The sequence below is a fragment of the Capricornis sumatraensis genome, chromosome 3 (assembly GCF_032405125.1).
Source record: "Capricornis sumatraensis isolate serow.1 chromosome 3, serow.2, whole genome shotgun sequence".
Taxonomy (NCBI): domain Eukaryota; kingdom Metazoa; phylum Chordata; class Mammalia; order Artiodactyla; family Bovidae; genus Capricornis; species Capricornis sumatraensis.
The window spans coordinates 288,028-308,312 of record NC_091071.1 but is presented as its reverse complement, the minus strand read 5'-3'; the positions used below and the strand labels follow the sequence as shown (position 1 = coordinate 308,312).

General features: G+C 63.5%; 1 protein-coding gene across 2 annotated transcripts in view; it reads left to right on the top strand.

Moving 5' to 3' along the window:
- PRKAR1B (protein kinase cAMP-dependent type I regulatory subunit beta) overlaps positions 1-20,285 on the top strand; it is a 75,768-nt gene that overhangs the window by 20,081 nt on the left and 35,402 nt on the right. The window lies entirely within an intron of this gene.

Sequence of the window (20,285 nt, the reverse complement as noted above, 5' to 3'; positions counted from 1 at the left end):
GTGTGGGGGTGCGGGTTACCCAGGGGGTGGGTGTGGGGGTGCGGGTTACCCCAAGGGGGGTGTGGGGGTGCGGGTGTGGGGGTGCGGGTTACCCCAGGGGGTGGGTGTGGGGTGGGGGTGCTGGTTACTTCAGGGAGGGGTCCAAGAGTCCTGAAGGCGCTGGGATGCTTTGCCTGAGAATTGAGACCATGTAAGTAAGTAAGTGAAGTCGCTCAGTCGTGTCCGACTCTTCGCGACCCTGTGGACTGTAGCCTACCAGGTTTCTCCGTCCATGGGAATCTCCAGGCAAGAATACTGGAGTGGGTTACCATTTCCTTCTCCGGGGGATCTTCCTAACCCAGGGATCGAACCCAGGTCTCCCACGCTGGGGGCAGACGCTTTAACCCCTGAGCCACCAGGGAAGATGTCAATAGGGAAACCTAGGGCGCTTTGCGCCCCGCCGCCTGGGTGAGAGGGTCCCTGGGGTATTGGGCGCAGCCCTTCAGGGTTGACTCTGCGCGCACAGCTGACCCTGCGCGGAGTGGGAGGGCGCCCTGGTGGAGCCTCACACCCATGAGGAGAGCAGCATCTGTCTGCGTGCTCTGGGGGCCGTGCCACGTGGCTTCTTTCCTTCCCTGACTCCTGCATCGTTTAGGACACACAGTGTTTTGATGACATGCGTGTCTTCAGAGGCTCATTGAAAGTATTTGCCTGTTTCTTTAAGATAAACTCCTTGATGTGAATCAAAGAGTGAATGATGTTTGGAAATTTCCTTTTTCTAAAAATATTCCTTTTTCCCCCATTCTCAGCAAACTGATTCTTCGTTAGGCTCATTGAGCACATTTTGAGAGCAGTCCATGTAACGTGCAAACGGTGAACAGAATGAAGAGAGAAGGCCTCTTTGTTTTTTAATAATGACGGCTTTTGGAAAACTGATTCTATTTGTTCATCTTTGGTCGCACTGGGTCTTCGTGTGCACAGGTTTCCCTGTAGCTGCGCCGAGCGGGCTCCTCGGGGCGGAGCGTCCGGGCTTCTCACTGATGTCGCTCCCTTGGTGTGGAGCTCGGGATCTAGGCCCACGGGCCAGTTGTCCATGGAACGTGGACTCTTCCCAGACCAGGGACTGAACCCGTGTCCCCTGCATCGGCAGGCAGATGCTTATCCACTGTGGCACCAGGGAAATCCTGAGAAGGCCTCCTTGCAGCCCCCTCCCCACAGTGACCGCCTGCTGCAGCCTGGGGTGGTCCCTGCAGGCCGCTGTCCGTGTACGTGTTGTGTGGAGCTGGACGGGACACACAGGTGATCTGTGACGCGGGCCTGGGGGCCTCCCCGGTGGCCCCTGTCTGGCTGTGGGCCTGTTGCTCCACTGAGGGGTGGGGTGGTTTGTCTACCACTCCCTTACCAAGGTCGCCGGGCCGTCTCCCGTGTCGGGGGTGGACCCTGAGGGGTGGTCTTCTGCAGGGTCGGCTCCCAGAGCAGTGTGGCGGCACTGGCCGGGTGCCAGGCTGGGTTTTCAGGCTTGTGGTATGTGGTGCTGGCCGGTCGCCCAGGAAGGCGGTCGGGTGTCCAGGAGACCTGAGTTTGGGGTCGGTCCCTCCTGGCCCCCAGCATGGGGGCGAGGCTACTTCCCGGGACGGGCGGGAGATTGGCGCTGGAGAAGCTCGGTCTGAAGACGCCCGTGGGGCCAGTCCCCCCTCCCGGGACCGCCCACCCCACTCAGTCCTCCCTGGTGTCGTGGGCCGCCCTCTCTGCTCTGCGGCTCCTCGCAGACCCGTGGAAGGCGGACGCGGGGGACACGTCACAGTCACCCCCCGACCCCCTCTCCCTCCGCTGAGTAGCCTTGCCGGTGCCGGGCACCCCGGGTGCGCTGACCTGATACCGCGTTTGAGATGAGAGGCCGTCATCTCTCTGATAACTGCTGACCCCTGGGCTCAGTTCACCGGCTCCCCTGGAAGCTGCTGAGCAGGTCTGCGGCCTGGACTCTTCTGCCCAGAACAGAAGGGTTTGGGCTCAGGATTGCAAGCCTTCGCAGTAGGCCCTGCCCTTTCACGGCCCTGCCACCCCAAGGCAGCGGCTGGTGCAGCAAGGCCTTAGCCTAGGGCTGAGGCAGCTGAGCGGGACTCCTTCTCTGGGCGGTTTCTGGCAGTATCTGTCTGGGAAGCATCTGGTTGTGGGGGGGTGTCCTTTGCCCTTGACCGTAAGTTTCCAGAGCCGCGAGTCTCTCTCTGCCTCTGACTTTTCTGTGTCCGAGAGCCAGGTGGACAAGAAGTGGAGGAAGCAGATGGTTGGATTAAAATTCCTCTTTGCGGGGCTGGCTTGGAAAGAAAGCTTTCCACAGGGTGTGTCTGCTTCAGATCTTTTGTTTTGCTCAGAGGAAAACTCACTTTCCAGATTGGAGCTCGCATGGGCCCCCGTTTCTGGCCACGGCCTCGAGAAGAGTCGACAGCTCGGGAAGCGGGTCCAGGGGGCGTGGGCGGGAAAGGCCCGTTTCCTGACCCTCCCCGCGACGGCCCCTGCTGCGGCGCCCGGCGTCTTTGCTCTTCCCAGCTTGGTGGACGCGGGGCTTCCCGGCTCGGCTCCGTGTCTGCTCGCCCGCGGCCTGGCGCGCGCCGCCCGTACCCTCAAGTGCGCGGAGCGTCTGGCGAGTCCTGATGAGCAGACGGCCTGCTGCTCCCTCCGCTTCCCCGGGGGGAGAGCCACCGCACATCCCCGCAGGCAGACCCCGGGGACGCTGCTGCTCTGCAGCCCTCCCGCTGACCTCAGAGGTGACACAGGCCAGCCCACGGTTGCGGGCTGGGCATCGTGGCTCCTGGCGGCGATTCCAGCTTGTGTGGAGGTCCACCCGCAGGGAGAGCAGGGGAGGCCGTGTGCAGGCTTCGCTCTAAGAGAAGGAGGGTGTCTCTGGGTCGAACCACAGCACCCGCCAGAGCTGGGTCTCTGCGCACGCCTCGGGGGCTCCGCAGCCCGCATGCCGCCCCCTCCTGGGTGACGGGTCACAGGGTCACGCGCCTGTGACGAGAGGAAGGTGGTGGCCCAGGTGCTGCCCTGCGATCGGGGGGCCTGCTCTCCCGGGGCCCTGGGGGTGCAGGGAGCTGGCCCTGCCCTGCTAGGTCTTGGGAACACCAGAGGGGACCAGGGAGCCCCGTGTGCTCGTGCTGGGGGCAGGGATCCGGCCGCAGCTCTGCGTGTCGGGCCCCGGGTGAGGGCCTCATCATCCCTGGAGCCCCCAGATGGGCGGATGAGGCCTCTGAGGGGCCTCTGACCATGGGGCGGCCGCGCTGGGGGTGGGGCATGCTCTCTGCAGCTCTCGTCAAGGCCGGTCTCTGCCTGCGCTCCTGGCCACTCAGCCGTCTGTCTCCCACCCACCCGCGTATCTCTGCAGCTTGTTTGTCCACAGACCGGCCCGGCCCTCAGGTGACGGGAAAGACGCGCAGGCGGCCAGGTTGCCAGGCGGCGCAGCTCGGGGCGGGCTCTGCTTCTCTGCCCCCTGCCCCCCAGCCTGGCTCCAGCTCGGGCTTTGCGCTGCCTCCCAGTCAGGCGACGTTAAAAAACAAAACTGAGAAACAGCGCTAGCGTCTCGGAGGAGGTGGGACCTCGTCCCAGGACCTCGTTCCAGGAGCCGCTTGACGGCTGTAACACGTGAGGCCAGGCTCTGGGCCGAGGACGCCTCCAGGCAGCACATCTAGGCCGCGTGGCCCGCGTGGGGCTGTGTTCCGTGGGGGCTGAGGCCCCGGGGCTCTGGCACCGGCGTCCCGGGGTGCTCTGAGCCAGACGGCGGGCGGCAGGCCTCGTGGGGGCATCTTTTTAGGGCTGCACTGGAAGTGATATGGGCCCTGGAGACAGCAAGTAGGCTGCCCATGGCCCCCACGCCCCCGGCCCCCCACCCCCCCACCCCCCCGCCCCCATGCCCCCACGCCCCCCAAACCCCCATGCCCCACCCACGGCCCCCACAGCCCCCCACGCTCCCCCACACTCCCCACGCCCCCCCACGCCCCCCATGGCCCCCATGCCCCCATGCCTCTTGGCCCCCACGGCCCACATGGCCCCCCACGGCCTGGGGGGGTGATTCGGGCCGTGGGTGCAGTGAGGCCGCTGGGCTGACCTGCTTCCCGCCGTGACTGCACCACTGGCCCGAGCCTTCTGCTGGCCTAGCCTGTGGTCTCCCTCACCTGGCGCCATCGTGACTCACAGCTGCTGGAGCCCGGCGGCGAAAGGCTCCAGGACGTGGCCGACGGGCCTGCGCACACCCGCCAGGCCACTGTTGATGTCCCCTGGCAGTTGTCCCCTAACGTGATTTGAGGTGCCTGCAGGCCACAGGTCCCCAAGGCCCAGAGAGGCGGGGAGTAGGGCCATCTGTCTGGAAAGGAGGGGCCCTGTGGGGTGCGCCTGCTGGGGAGCTGGCCCCGGCCCCCCCTCAGTGGCGACGCGGTCCCTGGACCCACTCCTGAGCCCTGTCACTGCACAGGGAGGGCCTGAGCCGGCTGCGGGACTACCGGCTGCCTGGGGCCTGTCCCGCCTCTGCAGACGCAGACCGCCTGCCCCGCCTGTCAGGTGGGGATGCGGCCACATGGCCCTGTCCACGTCCCTGAGGCGAGGGTCACCGAGCGCACGAGGCCCTCTGAGGCCACGTCCGCCTGCCCTCAGAGCAGCCCCCCAGAGTCCTGAGCCTGGAGGGGAGGGCAGCTCCTGTTCCCCAGGCCTGGCCCACCCCCTCCCCCCCGCTCCCTTGGCCCTGCGGGCTTAGCCTTGCCACGTCCATGGACTTGGGTCCACTGTTGAGCCACAAGGAACCCAGGACGTTACCGGGGCAGGAAGACCCCAGGGCCCCAAAGAGTTAAAGCGCTCTGTTTCCGACGGCGAGAAAACCAGGGGTGAGCAGCTGACGGGCACCGTGCGTCCTCCCCACAGCTGCTCCTGGAGTCACAGCGCCTCTTTGTTTGCCCGACTCTTAGCAACTGTTGCTTTTTCTGAAGGACACACGTGGACCAGCTGTCCCCTCCCAAGATGCAGCCAGGCGAGGTAGCCTAGAGCCTCAGCAGAGCAAGAGGAAAGCTCGGCTTGTCTGGGGAGTGGGGGAGGGTCCCAGGGGGGTCCCGGCTGTTCCCAGCCTCGCCCTAGAGCACTGTGAAGGGGCCCCGTCCCGAAGGGCCCCGTCTGCTGGTTGAACGCAGACGGCACTCGGCCGGGCCCGCGGGCGGGACCCATGTCAGGCAGGGCTGCGCACAATGGCCACAGAGCAGGGCTAGGGGCGACCCTGGGAGCCCCCCAGGGGATCGGCTGGGCCCCCAGCTCAGCCTCTCGAGGTGGTGGTGGGGCTGGGGCTGGGGCTGCGAGCTCCACGCCGGGACCTCAGTGTGATGGGGGTGCCTTCTGCGAGGGCTCTCGAGGGGTCTCCTGTGGGGTGTTTGCGGGACCCCTGAGGGGCCCCCAGAGCCAAGGGCTCTGCACAGGGTTCGCTGTCTCAGGTCCGCGCAAGCGGGACGCAGCTGGTGTTGACCCGGCGTCCGCCAGACCTTCATTCGTGCCGCCCTCCGGCGCCTGACACCCCGATTCTGTCCGGGGCCTGGGGTGAAGCAGCTGGCACGTGGTCCTCACTTGGCCAGGCCAAGGTCTGACTGGCCCACAGGACTGTTCCCCGCTCCCCACTGGGGACCCCCAACGTGGCCACACGCGAGTCCAGGGGGGCCGCTGTGGGAAAAACCCAGGGAGGCAGCAGGGCCTATGTGGGCCGTGAGCCCCGGCCCCTGAGCTCCTGGCCCAGACACGTGGTGATGCCCAGGGCTGCTGTGCCATCCAGAGGTGGCTAAGACCTCCAGCGGCAGGGGTGGGGAGTACGGCTGGGCCTGGTGACCTTGGATTTCTCCTGGCCTTGCTGTTTGCCGGCCAGCGACGTAACCTCTGGAGCTTCAGGAGTGTCTGCCTGCCCTTGAAGGCAGGAAAGGCTTGGTTCCGAGGCGGGAGCTCACTCCCATGCACCCGTCCATCCAGCAGGTGTCCGGCGCTGTCCCAGGGCAGTGAGCAGGCGGCAGGAAGGGTGCTCGGGAGATGTGCCTGAGTAGGGTGGGAGTGGTCTCTGCGGGGCCCAGTGGCCAGGGGGCTCTTGGAGGAGAGGGTGGGTAACCCAGACCTGGAAAGTGCATGGGCCAGAGGGAAGGTCCTGGCCCGCTGGCTCCTGCGCGAGCCTCCTGGGGCCGCTCAGGCACGGTGTCGCTCTATGGCTTCGAGCTCTGGGACTGACCTGCCCTGGGGGGCCAGCCTCTCCTCGTCTTCCTTAAGATCAGCCTCTGTCATTTGGGACCGGGGGATGCCCAGCTCCCACCCTGGGTTTCCCCTGACTGCACTGCCCCCCGGCGCCTTGGGCCGCTGAACATCGGGACGAGCAGGTTGCTTGTAATGAGGCGCTGTGAGCCAGCATTGCCCCAATATTCTAAATGCTGCGTTTCCGAAACAGTTCTATCTTTTCAATGTAACATTTATCATAGTCTAATGTATTTATTTTTAATGGGCTCCATGCCAATAACTTAAAAAACCCTCAGTCTTGAAAGAAGATTTTATTTTATTTTTTTTGAAGGAAGATTTTAACACTTAGAGTCTTTTAGTCATGTTTCTCACAGGACAGCATGTCAGGGAGGTTGACGGAATATCTTTAAATGTAGATGTTTTCACACTAAGGTATGTTCTAGGGAAAGGAGTAGAAATGTCCGTTCAAGGAGTGAAGGAACGGTGCGGCTCTCCCAGCCAAGAGGCTTTGTGTCTGTGTTTCCTGTTTAAAGAGCTGGCGGGCGTGCAGTCCCCATGGTGCACCAGACTCCCCCAGCGACACGGAACCCGGAAGACACAGACGCGTCTGAGGATGCTTAATGCTGGGGGCTCTTGGGGTCATGGAGGCTGGGGAGCTCCGTGTGCCGTTGTCTGCCAGTGGACGTGCAGGGAGCCAGTCCAAAGGCTTGAGAGCCAGGAGGCAGGGGTCCGAGGGCGGGAGGGTGGATGTCCAGCTCAGGCGGAGCGCGGGTCTCCCGTCACCGGTGTGTCTCTTCTGCTGGGCTCACGAGGGGCGGCGCCGCCCTCCCTGGGGAGGGCTGTCCTCATGCCCTCGGGACTCAAACACTGGTCTCGTCCCAGGTGCACCTAGAAATCGGCTCACAGCGGAGTGGGCGTCCCTCGGCCAGACAAGGCGGCACACTTGAAGCTGTGGATTTTCATTTCCTGGTCTGTGCTTACAAGAACGTTACAGTAGGCCAGAAATTCTTCCCTGTGCAGACATTTAATGAAGTGTTTCAGATGTTTAAGGACAGCGTGTGCGGCTGCATTGAAGGACCTTATCGTTAGGGGACCAGGTCTGGGCCGCCGGGGTGGCCGGTCAGGTAGGCCGCAGGGGAGGACGGTGGATGGCTGCTGGAGGGCACAGTGGGCACGTCGGTGCCAGTCCCGGGTGGCCCCGCTGGGCTGATGGACTGGGCGGAGCGGGAGTGGAGCGGTGGCGGGGGGTGGGGGCTGGTGGAACGGCGCAGGCGGTGGGAGGGGGAGGGGGTGCGGGGGTGTGGGGGGGGTGCGGGGGGGGGAAGGGGGGAGGGTGTCGGGGGCGGGGGGGGAGGGTGTCGGGGGCGGGGGGGGAGGGTGTCGGGGGTGGGGGAGGGGGAGGGTGTCGGGGGCGGGGGGGGGAAGGGTGTCGGGGCGGGGGGGGGGGCAGTGCGGTGTGGAGCGGCTGCAGGAGGGGGGCGGAGCACGGGGCGGGGCGGGGGGGGTGCAGAGCGGAGCGGCTGCAGGCTCCGTGCTGGTGTGGTCTCAAGGGCACAGGTGCTGGTGGGCAGGTGGGATCTGGCCTCATGAGCTTGACTGGACCAGCCCACTGGGTGTCCGGGGGGAGCTGTCAGGAGGCCGGCGCGGCCCTTCACCCCAAGCTCACTTTCTCCCCTCATCTGTCCGGAAGCACTGGAACCATTCCTTTCACTTTCCCGAGAGCTGGGCTCCTGGTGATGAAGGGTCCCTTGAGCCAGACCTCGGGCCCCAGCCCTGTCTGTCCGGTGTGGACCTGGGCCCCACTGGCCCGTTCTGTCCTTCCCCAGATGTGTGTCTGCTTGCAGATGGCCTGGGGCCCACCCGGGGTTGAGTCCGGAGCCTGGAGTGGCTGCAGGAGCAAGACTTAGAGCTACCTCGCCAGATCAGGGCTGTCTTGGACTCCAGAGCCGTTGTCTCAGTCCGGTTGAGCGTCTTCGTGCCCTGGTCCATCCCCCGCCTGCCTCCCCCCCCCCTCCGCCCCCCCGCCCAGTGCGGACCCGAGGCCAATTGTGCTGGGTGACGGCTGCCCAGGGCTGCTGGAGTTGGGCAGGGGCTCACGGGCCTGTGAACACGCGTGTAGGCGTCTGTGTGCAAACACGCGTCCACCTTCTTGGGTAGACCCCTGACAGGCTGTCTGGGCCTGGCTGCTGCACAGGCCCCTCTGGCTGTGGCGAGTGGGGCCCTCCCTGCTCCTGCCGTCGGGCTTCTCGCTGCGTGGTTCCTCGCTTTGCAGAGCACGAGCTGTCGGCGCTTCAGCAGTCGTGGCCTGTGTGCGCGGCACTGGCGCTTCTGGGGCCCCAGGGCACAGGCTCACGGGCTTGGCTGCGCCGCAGTTTGCGGGGTCTTCCTGGGCCAGGGATGGAACTGGTGTCCCCTGTGTTGGCAGGCAGAGTCTTTGCCCCCCGAGCCACCGGGCGAGCCGCCAGGGAGCCCAGCAAGTCTCTAAAGTCCAGTTGGCCTTTTTTTCTTTCAGGAGTCGTGCTTCTGTTGCTTGCGGTCCAAGACTTTGCCTAAAGCACGTTCACAGAGGCTTAGGTTTTCTTCTAAAAGGCTTGTCCTTCTAGCTCTCCCGTTGAGGTCTGTGACCCTCTGAGTTACCGTGTGTGCCGTGAGGTCAGGGTCTGAGGCTGGGTGGTTATGTGGCTGTCCGGGTGTCCAGCTCCACTCGCCAAAGAGACTCATGGACACGTCTTGGCGCCTCGTTGATGATCAGCTGCCCATCAGGGTGAGGGCTCACTTCTGGGCTCCGGGTTCTGTCCCACAGTCCGCGTGCCGTGTCGTCTCACCAGCCCCACAGTCTCCACGGGCGCGGCTCCACAGTGAGTCTGGAAATCGGGTCATGTAAATCCTCTCACTTCATTCTTCTTTTGCAGAATCGTCTGGGCTATTTTAGGTCCTTTGCGTTTCCATATGAATTTTAGATAACTTTCTATTTTGAAAGCCCACGTTGAATCTGTAGATCGGTTTGACACAGAACTGGCATCTTGTCGGCATCGAGGCTTCTCCCGACGGACAGGAGTGTGTCTCCATCTCGCCGGATCTGCACCTTCTCAGCAGGCTCTTGCAGTTCTCGGTGGATGAGTCTCGCGCTTCCCTTGGCAAACGAATCCTGCAGTGTTCATCCTTTTCCATGCTCTTGTGAAGAAGACCGGGTTCCCAGCGGCATGGACTGGCTGTGGAGGCCCGGTGGGCTCCGGTGGGCGGCAGAGGCGGGTGGCAGGGCAGGGCTGGCCAGGAGATGCCAGAGGTCTTGCCCTTGGACACCCCTGTGGCAGAGGGGTGCAGAGGGCTCTGGGCTTCAGGCTGGGGCTCGCCGGCCCTGAGCCCCGGGGGACAGCCTGTCGGGCACAGCTCGGCGTGTGCCCCCCCAAGAGCAGGATGCGAGCTCCAGACGGTCTTTGTTATGTGAGCCATGTTCTCCGACCTCTGCTGGTGCCTCTGAGACTCGTTAGGGGAAGAGTTCCTTCACGGCTAAGCACACAAGGGGCTCTTTATCTGGGCGTAGGAGTGAAGTTTAGATGTATTGGGCCACGCCAAGGAACTCAGGGCTTTCTGGAGAGAATCGCCCCAAGGCTTTTATCCTGTGTCTGCTCGGGGCCCATATGCACCTGGGCACTGCCCGCGATGCGGGGTCAGCGGATACACTGTCTCCAGTGACCTTCTCTTCTGGAGGGGCCGGCATGAGGCACGTGGGATGAAGGACAAGCTGCTGATTCACGTCTGAACGAGGTGGTATCTAGAACATGTAAAGATCTCCGTGGATTCAGCAACCCGGAAACCAAGTAGTCCCGTTAGAATCTGGACAGAGTCGAAGAGACGCTCGCCCACAGAGGACCCTGGGGTGGAGAGCGAGCCCTGGGGGACGCCCAGCTCCTCGGGCGGCAGGGGGTGCAGAGCAAACCCCAGGGGCTGTGGGTCCACAGCCATCGGGATGGTCCGGTGAAGCCCGCCGGTGCGGACACAGAGGAGCTGGGCCCTCGTCCGCTGCTGCTGGGAGTGGCAGCCGTAATGGCCCGGAAGACACTGGCGCAGGTTCTTAGAAAACTGGACCTGGGCTGCCGTGTGACCTGGCAGCGGCACCCTTGGGCCTTTATCCCAGAGAAGTGGAAAATTACGCTCACGTGAAAACCCGTACGTTAACTTGTCATAGCAGCTTTCTTTGTAAAAGCCCGAAACTGGAAACAACCCAGGTATCCCTCAGCGGGCGAGTGGATAAATAAGCTTGGGCTCCGTGCCGTGGGAGAGCGGTCGGCCAAAAAAGGGGACAAGCTGCTCACACACATGGCGGGCGGGGTGAGCCTCCAGGGAGCTTGCTGATGGGCGAAGCCGGCCCTCGAGCTTCCGTCCTGCGGGACACTGTTCAAGTGACGTTCTCACGGTGGCAGAGTTATGGAAATGGAGGGCCAATTAGTGGCCCCCAGGGCTTAGTGGCTGGGTGAGGTTCTGGGGGTCTGCATGGCGTCACCGCCAGCACCCTGGGCAGCCCCCGAGATGCCCCTTCTGGGGAGGTGCAGACCACCACACAGCTGTCCCCATGGGCAGGGCCGGCCGGGTCCCTGTGCTCCAGCCGTCGGTGAGGGCGGGTGTCGGCTCGGCTTAGGGCCCTCTGCAGGTGGGGTGGGGTGGGCCCTGGGACAGGACCCCGGGCCGGGCCGGCCACAGCCCCCCAGACCCCAGAGGAGCCTGGGCCTCAGTGAGTGTGGCGCCACCCGTGGCTGGACGCGGTGCTCGGGGCTGGCGGGGCTGTGCCGCTTGCCGGGTCCAGTGCTGGTGCCTCTGCGGCCGTTTGTTGCCCCGTTCCCAGGTGATGGGATGAGGCCCAGCGGTTGGCCGGCCAGGCCCTCGGCTCGTCAGAGAGCCGCGAGGTGGACGCTCTGCCTGGCTCCCAGGCCCGTCCACCTCCTGCCTCGCCTCGTTGTGCCCAGAAGACCAAGGGTCTTCTGTTTCTGCTCGTCCCTCTGTCTACCTTCTCCCAGGGCCCCTGCAGCCATCACGGGGTCGGGGAGAGGCTGTTTCTCTGAAGCTGTTCATAGGGCAGGGTCCCGGCGAAGGGGGGGGGGTCCCAGCACTGCAGGGCGCAGCCTGCGGGGTCGGGGCTTGGGGGGCGGCTGGGCTGTGAGAGGCTGTTTCTCTGAAGTTGTTTGTAGGGCGGGGTCCCGGGGGGGCCATCCCAGCGCCCCAGAGAGCGGCCCACGGGGTCGGGGCTCTAGGGGACAGCTAGGCCCGGAGAGGCCTTTTCTCTGAAGCTGTTCGTAGGGCAGGGTCCCGGCGAGGGGGGGGGGGTCCCAGCACTGCAGGGCGCAGCCTGTGGGGTCGGGGCTTGGGGGGTGGCTGGACTGGGAGAGGCTGTTTCTCTGAAGCTGTTCATAGGGCGGGGTCCTGGGGGGTCCCAGCACCCCAGGGAGCGGCCTATGGGATTGGGGCTCTAGGGGACAGCTGGGCTGGGAAATGGTGTTTCTTTGAAGCTATTCGTAGGGCGGGGTCCCGGGGGGGTCCCAGCGCCCCAAGGGGCAGCCTGTGGGGTCGGGGGTCAGGTGGCAGTGGGGTCGGGTCCTCGGTGTGGCGGCCCCTCTCGGGTCCCTGTTCTCTGAGGGTATCGGGGCCCCTGGTTTGTCCACACACGTCTGGCCCAGTGCCTCGGTGGACCGTGGCCTCTGTGGACCGTGCCCTCCGTGGACCGTGGCCTCAGTGGTCTGTGGACCGTGGCCTCCGTGGACCGTGGCCTCCGTGGACCGTGGCCTCCGTGGACCGTGGCCTCAGTGGTCTGTGGACCGCGGCCTCTGGACCGTCGCCTCCGTGGACCGCGGCCTCTGCAGACCGTGCCCTCTGTGGACCGTGCCCTCTTTGGACCATGCCCTCCGTGGACCATGGCCTCAGTGGTCTGTGGACCACGGCCTCTGGACCGTCGCCTCCGTGGACCGTCGCCTCTGTGGACCGTGGCCTCCGTGGACTGTGGCCTCTGTGGACCATCACCTCTGTGGACCGTGGCCTCTGTGGACCGTGCCCTCTGTGGACCGTGCCCTCTGGACCGTGCCCTCCGTGGACCGTGGCCTCAGTGGTCTGTGGACCGCAGCCTCCGGACCGTCGCCTCTGTGGACCGTCGCCTCTGTGGACCGTGGCCTCTGTGGACCGTGGCCTCTGTGAACCGTGCCCTCTGTGGACCGTGCCCTCTGTGGACCGTGCCCTCTGGACCGTGCCCTCCGTGGACCGTGGCCTCAGTGGTCTGTGGACCGTCGCCTCTGTGGACCGTCGCCTCTGTGGACCGTCGCCTCTGTGGACCGTGGCCTCTGTGGACCGTGGCCTCTGTGAACCGTGCCCTCTGTGGACCGTGCCCTCTGTGGACCGTGCCCTCTTTGGACCATGCCCTCTGTGGACCGTGGCCTCAGTGGTCTGTGGACCGCGGCCTCTGGACCGTCGCCTCCGTGGACCATGGCCTCCGTGGACCGTGCCCTCTGTGGACCGTGCCCTCTGTGGACCGTGCCATCCGTGGACCGTGCCCTCTTTGGACCATGCCCTCCGTGGACCATGGCCTCAGTGGTCTGTGGACCGCGGCCTCTGGACCGTCGCCTCCGTGGACCATGGCCTCCATGGACCGTGCCCTCTGTGGACCGTGCCCTCCGTGGACCGTGGCCTCAGTGGTCTGTGGACCGCGGCCTCCGGACCGTCGCCTCTGTGGACCGTGGCCTCTGGACCGTCGCCTCCGTGGACCATGGCCTCCGTGGACCGTGGCCTCTGTGGACCGTGCCCTCCGTGGACCATGCCCTCTTTGGACCGTGCCCTCCGTGGACCGTGGCCTCAGTGGTCTGTGGACTGCGGCCTCCGGAGCGTCGCCTCTGTGGACCGTGGCCTCTGTGGACCATCACCTCCGTGGACTGTCCCCTCCGTGGACCGTGGCCTCTGTGACTGTCCCCTCTGTGGACCGTGGCCTCTGTGACTGTTCCCTCTGTGGACCGTGGCCTCTGTGGACCATCACCTCTGTGGACCGTGGCCTCTGTGGACCGTGCCCTCTGTGGACCGCCACCTCCGTGGACTGTCCCCTCCGTGGACCGTGGCCTCTGTGACTGTTCCCTCTGTGGACCGCCACCTCTGTGGACCATGGCCTCCGTGGACCGTGGCCTCCGTGGACTGTGGCCTCTGTGGACCATCACCTCCGTGGACCATGGCCTCCGTGGACCGTGCCCTCTGTGGACCGTGCCCTCCGTGGACTGTGGCCTCAGTGGTCTGTGGACCGCGGCCTCCGGAGCGTCGCCTCTGTGGACCGTAGCCTCTGTGGACCATCACCTCCGTGGACTGTCCCCTCCGTGGACCGTGGCCTCTGTGACTGTCCCCTCTGTGGACCGTGGCCTCTGTGGACCATCACCTCCGTGGACCATGGCCTCCGTGGACCGTGCCCTCTGTGGACCGTGCCCTCCGTGGACCGTGGCCTCAGTGGTCTGTGGACCGCGGCCTCCGGAGCGTCGCCTCTGTGGACCGTGGCCTCTGTGGACCATCACCTCCGTGGACTGTCCTCTCCGTGGACCGTGGCCTCTGTGACTGTTCCCTCTGTGGACCGCCACCTCCGTGGACTGTCCCCTCCATGGACCGTGGCCTCTGTGACTGTCCCCTCTGTGGACCGCCACCTCTGTGGTGGGTGTGAGAGCATCAGGGAGGAGGAAGCCTTTGAAATGGGAAGCAGAGGCCAGAGGCTGGCTGCCCTGCACGCTCTGTGCTGATGGCCTTGGAGCCTGGCCAGGGCATGGATGGAAATGGTGGGGATTTGAGTGGGGTGACTCTGGTGTGGCCACCCTTGGGGTGGGGAGAGGAGAGCCTCGGGGCCTGGGAGGGGCTGGGGTATCCGGTCCCTGCCCCGGGCCGCCTGCCTCGGGCTCCCTCCTTGCCTGCAGCCAGCCAGAGGCCACGGGGACTTGTGGACAAAGCCCATGTAGGAGGACGCAGGCGCAGATCTGTCCACTCAGGAAAGAGCCAGTTCGGGTCTCAGCGCAGCTTAGGAAGAACCACGGGCCGTGGAACCCCGCACATGACCTCTGGCCACCGCTGGTGGGAAATTCAGAACGTGGAACCCAGTGTGTCTGCAGGCCCGTGGCTGTGACGGGGCTGGGGCGTGGATGGCCAGACCCCGGGCCGGGCCAGCAGCACGCCTCGAGCCCTGCCCCTCACGGACCCTTGTTACTTCTGGTTTCCCGGAGGTGCTCACCGTCCCTCCCCCAGGCCCCGACTCGAGTCCGCGTAGGTGTTTTGCAGCCTGCGGGCCTGTCTGCCCGGCGCCCGAACGGCCGCTTCGCGGCTGCTGGCCCCTCCTCATGCAGCCCCTGCGTCCTCTGCTGCGACCCGTCGTCCCTGTCCTTTTCCGTGCTCTGTGGTGCTTCGTGAGGTGGCCGGCTCGTCGCCTACGTCTTCCTCTTGGTGGGAGACTGTGTTTAGAGACCGCGTTCTGGGGGGAGCCGCTGCTTTGCTTTGTCCTTTTGCTGGGCCTTTTTTGCAGACGGAATCAGGACTGGTTTTAAGGTAAAATATTTCACGCGTTCGCATTGATTCTTCCAGTTTCAATTCAGGGCTGCGGGGCGGCTTCCTTCCTTCCTTCCTTTCAAAGTAATGTGATTAATTTTGTCTTTATCTCTTTTCCCACATGCTGACTATCTCAGCTGTCCATGCTGCCAGCGAAAGAATTCTTTGCTTCATTTCACCACAGGGGCGCACACACACACACACAAACCTGACCTTCGAATAGCAACCAGTGTGGTCAGCAGAAGCATTGAAGGGTTAATTCTGGCTCACTTTGCCCTGAGGCGTCTGCAGCTTGGGAGCTGGTGCTGTCAGTTGGGTACACATTTCACTTCCCTTTTTCGCTTTACCTTTGGATTTGTAAGCATTGTTTTCCAAGTCTCAGGCTTGCTTTTAGAACCACGTGAAACATTAACATAGTTCATGGCTTCAAAGTCGTCGCCACCGCGCGGGTGTCCCAGAGCCTCACCCCCCTCGCGTCGCCACCGGGCACGCAGCTCCTTCCTGCGGCCTGGGGGGCTCTTTGCGCTTGGATTCGCCTGTGGCCGGAGCAGTCAGTCCACGGGCGCAGGCTCACGCCCTCCCCCTTCCTCACACACACGCCTTTTCCGTCTGACGTGTGTCCTGGGGCTCGCGCCGCGGCTCTTTTTAGATGGTCTGGACAGCTCTGGGCCTTGGGCCATCCCAGAGCTGGGTCAGTAGGTGGGGAGGGGTGGGGAGGGGGGCGCATAAATCTCCTCATGTTGTCCGCGTGGTCGCAGCTCGGGCCCTTTCATGGAGGAGAAAGCCGCTGGCTAGGCCCAAGGCGGGTGGGCATCAAGGTGGGACTGAACGTGGCGCCAAGCCCAGTTCCGCGCCCCGGGTGGCCCACAGGGTACAGGTTGAGATCTGCCCAGGGCTGAGGCCTGTGGCTCCCAGGCCTGACGGGCTAGCCGTGGCGCCCCCGATGGCCCCGGTCCTCACTGTGCCGCTGAACGTGCCAAGGCGTGGCTGCTGGGCCGGGAGAGTCAGGCAAACCCGCCCCGGCACTTTCACGGGAGAGCCGGCGTGACGCAGCCGTGCCCTGGGCCTTATCGCCTTGTGGGAGAAAAGCAAGTGCAGGCGGACGCGTGAGATCCTGGCAGGGAAGGGGCTGGCGTGTCCCGAGCCTGACCTCGCGTGGACCGAGGTGGCTTCGCCTGAGCACCCGGCCCTTGGGTCCCAGGGCCACTGGGGGCCCGGGGCTGTTGGCAGGGGTGGACACGGTGGCTGTGATGGACTTGAGCCGGGGCCTGGAAACAGCCTTCCTGGGGGCTCTGAGTGGGGGACGGGGGGGCAGCCATCAGGCTGGGCCTCGTCTGCTGGTGTCTCTTTGGGGCTGGCGCTGCCCACGCTGGGCCAGGGTCCCGAGTGGCACCCGGAGGGAGAGGAGAGGGGCCCTTGGCGAATGCGGGCTCCAGGTGCCTCTGCTGCCTTGCCTGTTCGCTCGGTGGCTTGTGATGACGTCCTGGGCGGCGGGGTGCGTGCTGGCCGGGCCTCCGGCGGGCGCGGGCTGCTGCCCGAGGAGGCCGCTCCAGAGCGCCACCCTGTGCCTGGCACATGGGTGCCACGTGCTCGCTCCCACGAGTGGCTCTCACCCTGCGATTGTCCCTGGGGTCGTCTCTGTTGGTGACAGAGCCTCGCTGCCCTTTCTGTGCTGGGCCCCAGGACGTGTGTGGAGGGCACCCCAACGAAGGGCAGGCCCATGTTCCTGTGGCTCTTGGGCGTGGTGCTGTCCTGGGTGTCCACTGGCGCCATGACCGGCTGGATTCTCTGCCCTCTCTGCCCTCCAGCCTCCATTCCTGCAGGCTGCTCACCTACGGTTGCCAGCTTCACCCGCCCTGTTCCTGCCCCACCGCCCCCTGGCCAGCCTGGCTGGGGGCCTCCGCGGTGCCTGCTGCAGACCCTTTGAGGCCGCCCCTGACTGGTTCAGCAGCCGTGGAAAGGACATGCGTCCCCTGCCCTTGAGGCCTGAGGCGGTGTCCCAGAGCTGGCGGGCCGCCACGGCCTCCCCCACGCACGTGCTCAGAGCTGATCTGGAGGCTGCAATGCCTGGGCCTCCTGGGTCTCGTGATTGATCCCCAGGCTTGCTGTGTTAAATAAGTGAGATGCTGCTTATCCTGGAAAACATTTCCTGCCTTGGGAGGTGAGGAGGAAGGAGGAGGGAACCAGGACCCTGTATTCCACGCCTGACCTTGGATGTGGCCTGCGCGGGGTGGCTGTCAGGGTCCACGTAGGGCCTCAGTGCACTGTGGTGACAGCGTCCTGGAGCCCATGCCGACCTGGGGTTCCCAGGGCGCGGTGTCTGTGCAGGCCGGCTGGGCCCTCAGGAGTCAGCCCGGTGGGGGGGGGTGGGACCCCAGGGAGGTGATGGGAGGAGCCGGGGATCCCTGGAAGTGGGTGCAGGGCCACTGGAGAGAAGCAGGTGAGGCCACAGAGCTCAGGGCGCCTCTGGGGTGCTCGGCGAGGACACCCCACTGTGTAGCTGAGGATTCTCAGGCTGCAGGGTGGCCATGCCTGCCTCTCTCCAGATGGCGGGGAGGCTGCGTGACCCTGGCCTGGGCCTCAGATGGGCCCCAGCGCCCTCTCGTGTGCACCTCCCCCTGGTCTGGGGGCCGCTGCCCACCTTGGGCCCTGCTGGACGACTGTTGGCTGCAGCTCTTCTGGAAAGAAATCCTCGAGGAAGGATCCAGACCCCACGCGTCGTGACGCCCGACGCAGCAGAGTGGGCTTTGTAGAGGTGGGGCTGTGTGCGGGGCTCCCCTGGGCCCAGGCCCCGGCTTCTGAGCTGCGTGCGGGGCTCCCCGCGCCCGGGTTCTGAGCTGTGTGGAGGTGGTGGTGGTGTCTGCAGCCCCGCTCAGCTGCAGTGTGGGCGCAGGCCTGATGGGCCTCCGTGTACTTTCCCTCCATCAGAACCACGGCTGCCACAGGGGTTCTGGCAGCTGGCTCTGGGACCATGGGGGCCACAACCCTTGGACGGCCGTCAGTCAGGAGGCAGGGGCCCTCCGCGCGGTCTGTGCTGGGGGTGAGAGGGGAGGTGGACTTCTCCCTCTGGCGCTGACCGCAGCTGTTGGCTGGGCCGGGGCGGGGCCTGCGCACGTTTATTTGGTTTTAAGTTTTGTTCATCAGCCTGGTAGCTCCATGCAGCTCTGGTGCAGGCTTTGTTAGGGTCATACCTTGGTGTCTTATTTTTGTGGTGTGCTAAGGTAAATGGTGTAGGATTTTTTTTTTCCCATTTTGAATACTGGAGAGTGATTGACTTTTGCACATTAACCCTGTGCCTTACAGCCTTGCTGTAACGACATTAATTCCAGTAGGCTTTGTTCTGTTGTTGGTTCTTCAGGATGTTTTTACATAGCCGTGTTTTCAATGTGGGAGACCCGGGTTCGATCCCTGGGTCGGGAAGATCCCCTGGAGAAGGAAATGGCAATCCACTCCAGTATTCTTGCCTGGAGAACCCCATGGACGGTGAAGCCTAGTAGGTTACAGTCCACGGGGTCGCAAAGAGTCGGACACGACTGAGCGACTTCGCCTTCACCTCACGTCTCCTGCAAACAGCTTTATGTCATCCTTTCCAGGCTGTGCCTTTTTGTGTGTGTGTGTGTGTGCTGCACAACACAGCTCGCAGAATTTTAGTTCCCTGACCAGGGATTGGACCCAGGCCCCCGGCAGTGGAAGCCAGAGTTCTAACCACTGGACTACCAGGGAGTTCCCTCCAGTCTCTGACCCTCTGTTTCCTTTTCTCGTCCTGTTATCTTATTGCATAGCTAGGGATTTTCCAGTATGCCCTTAATGAAGACTAGTGAGGGAAATACATTTGGCCTGAGTCCCCGCCCTAGAGGAAAGCATCCTGGTTTTCACCGCCAGGTGTGGGGTGCACTGTAGGGTCTCTGGAGCTCTTTGTTAAGTTGAGGGAGATCTCCATGTTCTTATTTTTCTGAGAGTATTTTTTTAAAATCACGAATGGATGTTCAGTTTCGTCAAGCGCTCCTTAGGCGTCCCTTGATGTGATTTTCCGTCTTTACCCCTGGTGTGCGATGCGTCATCTTTGATGTTTGGACACTGAGCCCACCTTGCATGCCTGGAATGAAGCCCGTGTATCCGTGGTGTAAAAGTCTTTTAATCCAGGGTTGGGTTTGATTTGCCTGTGTTCTGCTGAGCGTTTTTATATTCGTGCTCATGAGACAACGGTCTGTAATTTCCTTTCTTGTAGCATCTTTGGTTTTGGTATGAGGGTCACTCTGGCCTCAGAAGGAGTTAGAAGGTGTTGCCTCTGCTTCTGTGTCTGGAAGAGATTGCAGAGAATTCGTGTGACTTCTAACTTAAAGCTTTGGTGGAATTCGCTCGTGAGTCCGCCTGGGCCTGCTGCTTTCTGTCTGGATAGCGGAGCAGTTACTGATTCAGCTTCTTTCATAGGCTGTGTTATCTGTTTTTTTGGGTGTGTTTCGGCAGGCTGTATCTTTCACAGAACTGATCTTTCCTCCAAGTTGTCAGATTTGTGGACACACAGTTGTTTGCAGCCTCCCTTTCTGATGCTTCTCAGTCCACGGGATCTGTAGTGATGCCTTCTCTCTGGTCTGTGACGTTGGCTATCCGTGTATCCTCTCTGTCCCAGTTTCTCCTGCCCACCCCTTTTGGCTACCATGGCTAGGGGTCTATAGGTCTTTTTAATCTTTCCGGAGAACCAGCTTTGGTTTCACTGACTTTCCCTATTAGCCTCCTGCTTTAAACTTTGCTCTAGCGTTCTCTCCACCTGCCCTGGGGTTGCCGTGCTCTTTTTCTGTCGATAGTTCCCTTGGTCTCTGCCCTTCTCAGACACGCTCGTTCCATGCTGCACCTCGCCTCCAAGCGCGACCCTTGCTGCCTCCCACAGATTTTGCCAAGTTGCTTTTCATTTTCATTTAAACACACTTTCAGTCTCTCTGAAGCCTCTTCTTTTAACCACGTGCCCTTTAGCAGGGGGCTGCTTCGTCTCCGGGACTCAGGGCCTTGAAGCCACCTTCCTGTCGCTGGTCTCTGGCTTAGCTCCGCCGAGGTCTGGGGGGGGTGTTGGGTGTGGGTCACGTGCATTAATTTTGTGCAGCGGGACTCACCTGGTCGTCCCGGGGCTCCGTGAATGTCCCCATGGAGTCACGCATTCCTGGGCATCTCTGAAGAGCCCGACGTTGTGGCTGAGGAGGCAGCCACAGATTCAGCGGCTCCGGTCCCCAGAGGCGGAGGCTCCGAGGGTTTTATAAACGCCGTGCCCTCGGTGCTCCAGCAGGGAGCAGGAGCCCTGCCTCCGCACCGTGAACAGCTACGCCTGAGTTATTGCTGCTTAGAGAGAATTATTTGGAAACTTGCAGTCAGTTTCGCCCAAACAGTGGAAAAGCCTAAACACAAGCCAGGCACCCTGTCAGGGCGCTGGCTCCAGTGGACGAAGAGAGCCCCTCACCCCCGGGGCCGCGACAGGCGGCAGAAAGCAGGGCGTCCCGTGGTGCTGGTCCCCAGGGCTCTGCCTGTGGGCC